The sequence below is a fragment of the Castor canadensis genome, chromosome 2 (assembly GCF_047511655.1).
Source record: "Castor canadensis chromosome 2, mCasCan1.hap1v2, whole genome shotgun sequence".
NCBI lineage: Eukaryota > Metazoa > Chordata > Mammalia > Rodentia > Castoridae > Castor > Castor canadensis.
The window spans coordinates 175,018,423-175,030,900 of record NC_133387.1 but is presented as its reverse complement, the minus strand read 5'-3'; positions in this window follow the sequence as shown (position 1 = coordinate 175,030,900).

The window sequence follows — 12,478 nt, the reverse complement described above, 5'->3', positions numbered from 1 at the left end:
TGTGTCACATCCAGAATAGGAAAAGTTCATAGCTATATAAAACAATTACCAAATTATATTTACTGTGTCTCTATTTTGGGGGAACACAAGGCAAAAAAATGTGTGGAAAAGTTGGAATGCTTATATGTCCCATAATTATTTTATTTATTAAGTTCAGGATAGGAAAATGACTCTCCAAATAAGATATAATTCAATTAATTTTTAATTCTATTTAAGGTACTTAATACCTATATTAGTAAAAATTAACTTTAATATAGTAAAGGGGGTCCCGGGACTCACAGCATCAGGTGAGCTGTACCTGCTGGCACACAGGAAATACCTTCCTTAATTCACATGACAGCCACAGGCCTTTATGATTTTCCTGAGAATTTCACTAGTAGTTCAAAGGTATAAGTGCTTGTACTGTACCACTAGGCACTGGAGATATGTCCCTGAGAAATAGAGGTAGAATTTAAAAACCAGTAGTACCCAACTTTTGAAGGTACTTAGGTGAAAAAGCAAAAATCACATTTCTTTGAAACAGTCTCACTATAGTGCAGGTTTAGAATCAGTGCCACTGTCAATCCCCTTTTCAACTTAAGACATGTGTTCTTTATGTAAAAAGTTATTAAAACATAGCTTTACAAAGTGTTGGATATCATGATTCATCATTCCTTTTAAGAGATGAATATTTAAATACCAAAAAGCTTCTGATCTAATGACTCTAAAAATTCAATATTTGTTGAAAAACAGATTATATATGTATATATATAACTCTAATAATTGAATTCTTATATATCTGTGCATTTTGTATGTAATATATTTTATATATATACACATATATATGTATATGCATATATACGTAGAAAGAGATGGGTTCACAAAGGAGGAGGTCCTTACACATAATGACTTGCTGAAATTTATTTTTTGGTTATAAGGTTCCAGAAAGTGCTGACTAGTTAAGCTTTAGTTTTATTTTTTCCTGTCTTAATTAATCAAGGTTAAGAATAGCCAACTTCATTCCTCAACAAGAGATTTCAGGATTTTAAAAATTAAGTCACTATTATCTAACTCTTGGAATTTTGGTAAACAGCTAGTGATTGTTTCCACTTTTCTACTATGCCTTCACTTCTGTTTGCTATGGTTTGAAGAGGAAACACCCCCCACAGGCTCATGTGTTAAACACTGGGTTCCCAGTTGATGGTGCTATTTTGTGAGGTTCTGGAAACTTTAGGAGGTGGGAGCTGGTTGGAGGTCCATGGGGATGGGTCCTGGAATAATCTTGTCCCTGGCCTCTTCCTGACTTGCACTCTGCTTTTGGTCTGTCTTGAAGTAAACGCCTCTCTTTTGCCACACACTCCATCTACTATGATGTTCTGCCCAAGTGCATGGGTTTAAACACTAAAATAATTCTTTCCTTCCTTAAGTTGTTTCTATCAAGATTTTGGTCATAACAAAGATAGAAAAACTAATATGTTCATGTCATAGGTTTTCTTACTGCTGATACTTTTACTTTCTAGAACATTGACAAAATCATTTCGTTCCCTTGTTAAAAATTCCTTTACTAAGTTTCCTTTTTTATTGACCTCAAGGCTGAAGATACTGACTATGATATTCAGAACTTTTGGTAATATGTTTCCTATTGTTGCTATAATTTTATTCCTATTTCCCTTTTACACTTGACTTTTCTACAGACCAACCCAAACTACTTTGTGACTTCTGAAAGCAATATAACAACACATCATTGATTCTCCAATTCATTCCTAACTTAAACTGTTTTATTGCCAGGTTAGGCATGTTTACACAATGTACTGGGTGGCAGGTACTGTGGATTACAGGCATTTCTCACACATGTCTGCCATTGTAACTCTGAGTCTTGGTCTTGTTGCTTCTTCTACCCTGCATATCAGCAGTTGCCTTTTCTTTTCTCTTATTTATTTATTTATTTATTTATTTTGTAGTACTGGGTTTTGAATTCAGGGCCTGTGTTTGTAAGGCAAGTACTTTACCACTTGAGGCACACCCTCTTTCCCTTCTTGCTTTAGTATTCATTGAGATAGGTTATTGTATTTTTGCCCAGACTGACCTAGGACTGAAACCCTCCTACTTATGCCTCTGTCATAACTGGAATATAACTGTGCACGATCATGCCCAGTTTACTTGTTGAGATGGCCTTAAACCACTGAGATCCTCCCAAACTCTTCCATCTGAATAGATAGCTGAGATTATAGGCGTGAGCCATCATGACCTGCTTGCATAAGTTTTTTCACAAATACAGGTCCAAATTATACTCATTTTGCAAAACACCATCTTAATATTTCCTTGCTAAAGCCTTCCCTGTTGCTCCACACTAAGAGTTACTTATTTCTCTTATTTGAAATCTCCTCTCTCTCTCTCTTTCAATTTTTTAATCCTTAATTTTTTTTCATTATTTGATGTAGGGTCTTACTGTGCATTACAGACTGGCCTGAACTCATGACACTCCTGCCTTAGCCTCCAGAGTGTTGGGATTACAGGTATGTACTACTCTGCCCAGCTTGAAATCTCCCTTTCTTTGGAAAAATAGTTACCACTTCTGATAACTAATATCCATCTGAAAAAGAAAAAAGCATGAGTGCAGGAAAAAAAGATGATGATGGTTTTGAACTAAATTTAAGAGCTGATAGTTTAACATCAAACCCTATCTAGAAATTATAATCAGAAAGGAATTTATAGTGGAAAACCTGATATTCAGTTTCAACAATGTACAAGAGGGATTTGAAGTCTGCTCAAAAACTCTTGTAAGCAGTTACATTTATGATGCTATGGAAACAATCGATATTCCTGGTAACTTAGTTACAGTGATCACGACAACAGTGAAAGCAGTGGTCACCACTGGAACATATTTGTATTCAAAATGGCTGAATAGAATGTTCCATTTTAGGGAACAGTAATCTTTAGAGTTGTTCACAAAGTTCTTCTTATAATTGTATACTTAGAGAAAAGAAAAGTAACAAACATAAAGGATATGTTAGATTTTCAACAGTGTGTTTAAAACTTGGTGTGAATCTGAATTTATACTAATTTTCAAGTCCTTGTCATAAGAATTTCTTATATTTTGATTCTTAGCAACCCTACTTGCTGGAGAGCCTGGAATTTCCCTTTGATAGCTATGCCAGTATTAGGATTTAATCTCCTCCCTCTTTGGAGTGTCATATTCCTGTAATGTGAGAGGAAGAATGCCTGCATTGGACTAAGTCTCCAAGTGTCCTTTACTCAGGGGTCTTTATCACAACAAAAGAATGTAAAACGATAGATGTCTGATGGCCACCATGATCCCACATGTGATTTACCATATCAAGTGAAAACAAATCAATCAATGCAGTCTCCCTGGCAGCCCCGGGGTTTGGAAGAAGGTCTGAGAGGAATAAGGATTTTGTTTTGCCCTTGCCATTTGGGTTGCATTTTCAAAGAACATGGAACATACAGGTTCTCCTCTGTCTTTTTAAATTATTCCTGGGTATCTCATCTTTTCCCTGTTATCTTTCCCTACACTAAGATAACAACTATGGTAGCCTTCTTCTCTTTAATTAGATTTGCCCTAAAATGTTAGACCTGTGATAAAGTCTATCAAATTAGTCAATGATACAAATTGCTCCAGCCTGGACTTCTAGCAATGTATTCTGCAAATTGTGCTCTATTGCCCCCTGCTGGATGAGAAGTGTCTTCACTCTCAGTGCATGGAAGGAACAATTCTGGGCTTTAGGAGTCATCAGGTTTGTGCCTTTGCAGGGGCAGGGATGAGGGAGGAAATTGTTTTATAACTTCCTTGGTAATGTGGAAGAGATGAAACCTTTCCATAAATATACACAGAAACATATTCATGACCTTATTTATAAGATTTGAAATGAACAAAATACTGAACAGTGATATTAGAAATACTTACAGCCCTATTTTGTGGTATGGCAGAATCAAGTAGTTCTACTTTTAGTTTTCTGAAGAATCTCCATACTGATTTCCACAGTGGCTGCACTAATTTATACACTCATCAGCAGCGTTCATTCCTATCCCTCCCACACCAGGATTTGTTTTCTGTTTTTCTTCATGACAGTGTCATTTGATTTGTATTTCCTTTGTGGATAGTATTTCTTAATGTCTATAGTGGCCCTGTATAGTTCTTTTGAGAACTTTATGTTCAATTTATTTCCCATTTATTAATTTTATTATTTGTTCTCATGGCATATTTACTTATATATATATATATATATATTTACTCATATATTATCCATATAATATATACATAGTCGAGATGCTAATCTCTTGTCCAGTGACAAAGCTGGTGAAGATTGTCTTCCAATCTATAGCCTGCCTCTTCACTCTGGTAATTGTTTCCTTTGATGTGCAGAAACTTTTTAGTTTAATGGAATCCCATTTATCAAGCCTTGCACTTATTTTCTGAGCTATTGGAGTTCTATTCAGAAAGCATTGTCTATCGCTCTATCTTTAAGTGTTTTTCCTGTATCTGCACACCTATGTTTACTGTGATTTTATTAAAAAATAGTTAAGTCATGAAATCAGACTATGTGCCCAATAAGCAATGAATGGATAAAAAAAATGTGGTGTACATGGGATATTGACCCATAAAGAAAAACAAAGTTGTATGTCATTTGCAGAATGGATGGAACTGGATATCATCAGAATAAGTCAAATAAGCAGACTGAGAAAGACAAATGCTACATGCTTTTCTCATACATGGAATCTAGATCTAAAGAAATTAATTGGGAGTAAATATAAAGGGAGGACCATTTAAGGGAAGGATGGAGAGGATGAGGATGGAGAATATGTACACTGTATACATGTGTGAAAAGATCATGATGAACAGATGACACACAAGAATTTTCAGCTGTTGAGGGTCCTTGGGTTCACTCTGAGAATGGAAGCACAGGTGGACTCCAGCAGCAGAGTTCAGAAAGGTTTTATTTGAAGAAAAGGGAAGAGAAAGCCTGCATGGGAGCATGCAGGGGGACCCGGTAGTCCCATGGGTCAGGTTGAAACTGGGAGATTTTGTTGTTGTTTTTTTTAATTTTTATTTTATTCATATGTGCATACAATGTTTGGGTCATTTCTCCCTCCTTCCCCCTGCCCCCTCCCTTACCCTCCTCGCTTAACCCCCCTTACCTCTAGCTACCCGGCAGAAACTATTCTGCCCTTATCTCTAATTTATTTTTTTTTATTCATATGTGCACACAATGTTTGGGTCATTTTCCCTTCCACCACCCCCTCCCTTAACCCCCCGCCCCCTCCCTCTCCTCCCCCTCCATACCCGGCAGAAACTATTTTGCCCTTATTTCTAATTTTGTTGAAGAGAGAGTATAAGCAATAATAGGAAAGACCAAGGGTTTTTGCTAGTTGAGATAAGGATAGCTATACAGGGAGTTGACTCATTGATTTCCTGTACATGTGTGCTACCTTCTAGGTTAATTCTTCTTGATCTAACCTTTTCTCTAGTTCCTGGTCCCCTTCTCCTATTGACCTCAGTTGCTTTTAAGGTATCTGCTTTAGTTTCTCTGCGTTGAGGGCAACAAATGCTAACTAGTTTTTTGGGTGTCTTACCTATCCTCACCCCTCCCTTGTGTGCTCTCGCTTTATCATGTGATCAAAGGCCAATCCCCTTGTTGTGTTTGCCCTTGATCTAATGTCCACATATGAGGGAGAACATACGATGTTTGGTCTTTTGGGCCAGGCTAACCTCACTCAGAATGCTGTTCTCCAATTCTATCCATTTACCTGCAAATGATAACATTTCGTTCTTCTTCATGGCTACATAAAATTCCATTGTGCATAGATACCACATTTTCTTAATTCATCAGTGGTGGGGCATCTTGGCTGTTTCCATAACTTAGCTATTGTGAATAGGGCTGCAATAAACATGGGTGTGCAGGTGCCTCTGGAGTAACCTGTGTCACAGCCTTTTGGTTATATCCCCAAGAGTGGTATTGCTGGATCAAATGGTAGATCAATGTTTAGATTTTTAAGTAGTCTCCAAATTTTTTTCCAGAGTGGTTGTACTAATTTACATTCCCACCAACAGTGTAAAAGAGTTCCTTTTTCCCTGCATCCTCGCCAACACCTGTTGTTAGTGGTGTTGCTAATGATGGCTATTCTAGCAGGGGTGAGGTGAAATCTTAGTGTGGTTTTAATTTGCATTTCCTTTATGGTTAGAGATGGTGAGCATTTTTCATGTGGTTTTGGCCATTTGAATTTCATGAGCATGGTGGCTCATATCTGTAATCCCAGCTACACAGGAGGCAGAGATCTGGAGGACTGCTGTTAGAGGCCAGCCTGGGATAAATGTTGGTGAGATCCCCATCTCAACCAATAGCTGGGTGTGGTGGCACATGCTTGTCATCCCAGCTATGAAGTGTACATAGGAGGATCATGGTTCAGGGTGGCCTGGGCACAAATTTGAGACCCTATCTCCAAAAGCTAAAGCAAAAAGGACTGGGAGCATGGCTCAAAAGGTGGAGCACCTGTCTAGCAAGCATGAGGTCCTGAATTCAACCCCTAATACCAGTAAAAGAAAACAAAAAAGAAAAACAAAACCATAACAACCACAACAAAACATTTGACAGTGCTAGAGTCTAAGGGTTTTTTGTTTGTTTATTCTAATGAGGCAGCAGAAGCCATAATATTCCTCTCATCATTTGAACTGGTACTTTCACATGACCCCACACAGAGTGGATTCCATTAATAAAAACTGGGCCACTGAATCCAAAAACTGCCACACTGCCAGGATGTTTATGTGAGCTCATCACTGCACAGATCGTGGTTTCCTCTTTCAGAAATATCCCTCTGTCCAACAGAATTCTTCACTGACATCCAGCAGTAGTTGTTGATGTTAAAATACAAATGTCTAAAATACAAAATGCAAATAATCAACAATGTTCGTAAATCTTATCATGAGTTTATGAAGGTATATATTTTAGGGACTCAATACTTATTAGCTATTGCAATCAGAAACAGAGCAAGGAGTTGGTGGAAATAAATGGAAGCACAAACACCTTGACGTCTGTGTCTATAATAATAGCTAGCTTGTTGTGTGGCACATTGCAAAAAGTTACTGAATTTAAGATCAAGAAAATAGGCTGTATGACCCACTGATATAACTCCTGGACATACATCTGAAAGAACTTAAATAAGAATCTCAAAGAGATGCTTGCACTCCTATGTTTGTCAACATGTGGGTTCTTTGTTCTTTTTGTGCTTCACTTTTTGAGTTCCTTATATTTGAATATTAGTCCTTTAACTGATGAATAAGTGACAAAGAGTTTCTCCCATCCTGTAGGCTTTCCTTTTGAATCAGGTAATATTATACTTTGTTGTGTAGAAGCTTTTTAATTTGATGCAATTCCATTTGTCAATTTTTGTTCTTATTTCCTGAGCAATTGGGGTTCTACTTAGAAAAGGATTACCTATAACTATATCTTTAAGAGTTTTTCCTATGTGTTGCTCTAGAAGTTTCAATTTTCCAGGTCTTACATTAAGATCTTTGATCTAGCTGGGTGAGATGTCTTACACCTGTCATCCTAGCTACTCAGGAGGCAGAGATCAGGAGGATCACAATTTGAAGTCAGTCCAGGCAAATAGTTCACAAGACTCTATCTCAAAAAAACCCATTACAACAATGTTCTGGGGGAGTGGCTCAAGGTGTAGGCTCTGAGTCCAAATCCCAGTACTGCAAAAAAAAAAAAAAAAAAAAGACCTTTGATGCATTTTGAAATAATTTTTGTAAAACGGTGACAAGTGGGGTCTAACTACAGTCTGCTCCATGTGGACATTCAGTTTTCCCTACATAATTTGTTGAAGAGACTGTCTTTTCTCCAAAGTTTTTGGCACGTTGGTCAAAATGGCAAATGAATTAGACAATTTTCAAGTGATGTTCAAATGTCCAATAAATACATGAAAAAAAAATTAATATCCTTAGCCCTAAAGGAAATGCAAATCAAAACAACATCAAGATTACATCTTACCTTAGTCAGAATGGCTATCATCAAGAAAGCAAATAACAACAAATGCTGGTGAGGATGCAGGGAAAAAGTTACCCTTGTATACTGTTGCTGGGTATGTAAAATGAATGTAGTCTCTATGGAAATCATTGTGAAGGTTCCTTAAAAAGGTAAAAATAGAACTACAATATTATTCTGCCATACCACACCTGGGAATATACCCAAAAAAATGTAAGTCAACATACAATTGAGATACCTCCACCTCCATGTGATGACAGCACCACTTACAATAGCCAAAACATGGAAACAGCCTAGGTGTCCATCAACTGATTCGTGAATACAGGAAATGTGTCACACACACACACACACACACACACACACACACACACACACACCACACACCATGCATGATGGAGTATTATTCAGACATAAAAGAGAATGAAATTATCTCATTTGCAGGAAAATGGATAGAACTGGGGTTGATTATGTTAAGAGAAATAAGACTGAGAACATATTACAAATATTTGGAATACAGTCCTTTAAAATAACAGAAATGTGAAACAGGGATTTTGGGGAAGTCATATCAGTGGGAAAAGGTAGGGCAAAAGGAAAGAGTGAAATATGGTTGAATTACTTTATACAAGTGTATGAATATAGAATAATGAAACTTTTTTAAATTATTTTTTAAAAGGGAGAGTGGGCTGAGAAAGAGCAACTGAGGGAATTTGATCAAAGTACATTGTATACATGTGTGGTAATATCACAAAGAAACTTCCTTGAGCAACTAGTATATAATAATAAAAATGTTAAAAAATGTGAAAGAAACCCAATGTCCAGTAATAGATGAATGAATAAAGAAAATTTGCTAAATACATACATTGTATTCAGTTCAAAAAGGAGGAAATCCAACTATAAGTTGAACATGAGTAGACCTGGAAGACATCAGGCTAAGTGCAAAAAGTTCATCAAAAAAGGGCAAATTGTATGCAATTCTAATTACATGAAGTATACAAAATATCCAATTTTATCAAAGTAGAAAATGAAATGGTGATTCCCAGTGCCTAGAAGTGGAGTGAGAAATAACAAATTGTTCAATGAACAAAAATTCATTTATGTAAGATGAAAAACTTCTGTAAATCTGCTGTTCCATATCATACCCATAGTTAAGAATATAAAATTTAAGAGAGAGGTCTTAAATTAAATTCTATTAATACACAACTATGAATGCACACACACACAAACATACAAATCCACACACACATACATACACATCCATCCCTTAAATATGCAAAGGGGTATAAGGACTCTTTTGGAATAGCAGATATGTTTATTTCCTTGAGCATTCTGAAGTAATCATTTCTGTAATTATATGTACAAACTTACCAAATTGTTCACCTTGAACGTTTGCAGCCAATTTTATATCAATTATATCAATAAAGCTGAAAAAGGGAAAGCTTTACTTCTTAGAATAAAGCTAAGAAAGGGAAAGAATGAATGAAGTTTGTGCTTAAAGTACTACATGTGGTTCCAAATTATAATGGAATTTCATAGTCTTCAAAGTCCTACCTACCCAGCTTCATCTCTTAGGTAAAATACTTCATGCCATCAGAACAGCTACATACCCTCCCCACATGCCATTCCAGTCCCTGTCCTACTGATACTTTTTCTTATGTAGAAGTCCCATTTCTGTTAAAACTGATGTTTACACACAGCCTTCCTTGATTTCTAAAGACTTTAAACATTGCCCCCATGGAGTATAGTTTTATTTCTTGCCCATGTGCACACTACTTTGTATTCCTTCCTTTTTGCAGAAGTGGTTTTTTTTATTCATTTATTCATATGTGCATACATTGTTTTGGCCATTAATCTCCCCTCCCCCAACCCCTCCATCTTCCCCCCTCCCCCTTGCTTCCAGGCAGAACCTGTTCTGCGGTTTTCTCCATTTTGTTGAAGAATAGACATAAGCAATAATAGAAAGACATAATGTTTTTGCTAGTGGAGATAAGGACACCTATACAGAAAGATTCCTAGCATTGCTTCCATGCACAAGTGTATTACAACTCCAATTGATTCATCTCTACTTGACCAGTCACCTTCCCATATTGACCTCTGTCATTAGAAGGTTACTGTAATTAGCTCCTCTGCAGTGAGACATCGAACAGTTTCAAGTTTTGGGTTTCCTACTTATCTCCATTCCTCAGTATGTGCTCTCCCCATAGCGTGTGACCCAAGCCCAACATATTGCCTGGCTAACCTTGCTCAGGATGATGTTCTCCAGTTCCATCCATTTACTTGTAAATGATAAGATTTCATTCTTCTTCATCGTTGAGTAAAACTCCATTGTTTATAAATACCACATTTTCTTAATCCACTCATCAGTAGTGGGGCATCTTGACTGTTTCCATAACTTGGCTATTGTGAATAGTGCTGCAATAAACATGGTTGTGCGGGTGCCTCTGGAGTAACCTGAGTCACACTCCTTTGGGTAAAGCCCTAAGAATGGGATTGCTAGATCATATGGCAGATCTATGTTTAGATTTTTAAGAAGCCTCCATATTGTTTCCAGAGTAGTTGCACTAGTTTGCATTACAACCAGCAGTGTATGAGGGTTCCTTTGTCCCCACATCCTCACCAACACCTGTTGTTAATGCTGTTTTTGATGATAGCTATTCTAACAGGGGTGAGGTAGAATGTTAGTGTGGTTTTAATTTGCATTTCCTTTATGGGCAGAGATGGTGAGCATTTTTTCATGTGTTTTTTGACCATTTGATTTCCTCTTTTGAGAAAGTTCTGTTTAGTTCACGTGCCCATTTCTTTTTTTTTTTTTTTCAGTTTGCAAATATTTTATTGAGGATTTTTGCCTTTATCTTAATTTTACTGCCTGTAACTTTTTCTTTTCTTTCTTTTTTTTTTCATTTTTCTTTTATTATTCATATGTGCATACAAGGCTTGGTTCATTTCTCCCCGCTGCCCCCACCCCCTCCCTTACAACCCACTCTGCCCCCTCCCTCTCCCCCCCCCAATACCCAGCAGAAACTATTTTGCCCTTATTTCTAATTTTGTTGTAGAGAGAGTATAAGCAATAATAGGAAGGAACAAGGGTTTTTGCTGGTTGAGATAAGGATAGCTACACAGGGCATTGACTCACATTGATTTCCTGTGCGTGGGTGTTACCTTCTAGGTTAATTCTTTTTGATATAACCTTTTCTCTAGTACCTGTTCCCCTTTTCCTATTGGCCTCAGTTGCTTTAAGGTATCTGCTTTAGTTTCTCTGCATTAAGGGCAACAAATGCTAGCTAGTTTTTTAGGTGTCTTACCGATCCTCACCCCTCCCTTGTGTGCTCTCGCTTTTATCATGTGCTCATAGTCCAATCCACTTGTTGTGTTTGCCCTTGATCTAATGTCCACATATGAGGGAGAACATCCGATTTTTGGTCTTTTGGGCCAGGCTAACCTCACTCAGAATGATGTTCTCCAATTCCATCCATTTACCAGCAAATGATAAGATTTTGTTCTTCTTCATGGCTGCATAAAATTCCATTGTGTATAGATACCACATTTTCTTAATCCATTTGTCAGTGGTGGGGCATCTTGGCTGTTTCCATAACTTGGCTATTGCAGGTGCCTCTGGAGTAACAGTCTTTTGGGTATATCCCCAAGAGTGGTATTGCTGGATCAAATGGTAGATCGATGTCCAGCTTTTTAAGTAGCCTCCAAATTTTTTTCCAGAGTGGTTGTACTAGTCTACATTCCCACCAACAGTGTAAGAGGGTTCCTTTTTCCCCGCATCCTCGCCAACACCTGTTGTTGGTGGTGTTGCTGATGATGACTATTCTAACAGGGATAAGGTGGAATCTTAGCACATTCACATCCTTTGTTAAGTTTACTACTAGGTATTTGAGTTTTTTGAGGCTATTTTAAATGGAATTGTTTCTATACGTTCTTTCTCAATTGGTTCATTTTTGGTGTATAGAGAAGCTAATGATTTTTGTAAGTTGATTTTGTATCCTGCCACCTTGCTGTAGCTGTTTATGGTATCTAGGAGTTTTGGGTAGAGTTTTTTGGGTCTTTAAGGTATAAGATCATATCATCTCCAAATAGGGATATTTTGACAGTTTCTTTACCTATTTGCATTCCTTTTATTTCTTCTTGCCTGATTGCTCTGGCTAGAAATTCCAGGACTATGTTGAATAGGAGTGGGGATAGTGGGCACCCTTGTCTAGTTCATGATTTTAGGTGAAATGGTTTCAGTTTTCTTCCATTAAGTATGATGTTGGCTATAGGTTTGTCATATATACCCTTTAAATGTTAAGGTACATTCCTTCTATTCCTAGTTTTCTTAAGCTTTTATCATGAGGCGGTGTTGGATCTTATCAAAACATTTTTCTGCATCTATTGAGATGATCAAGTGGTTTTTGTGTTTGCTTCTATAAATGTGCTGTATTACATTTATAGATTGGTGTATATTGAGCCACTCCTGATCCCTGGGATGAAGCCAACTTGGTCATGGTGAA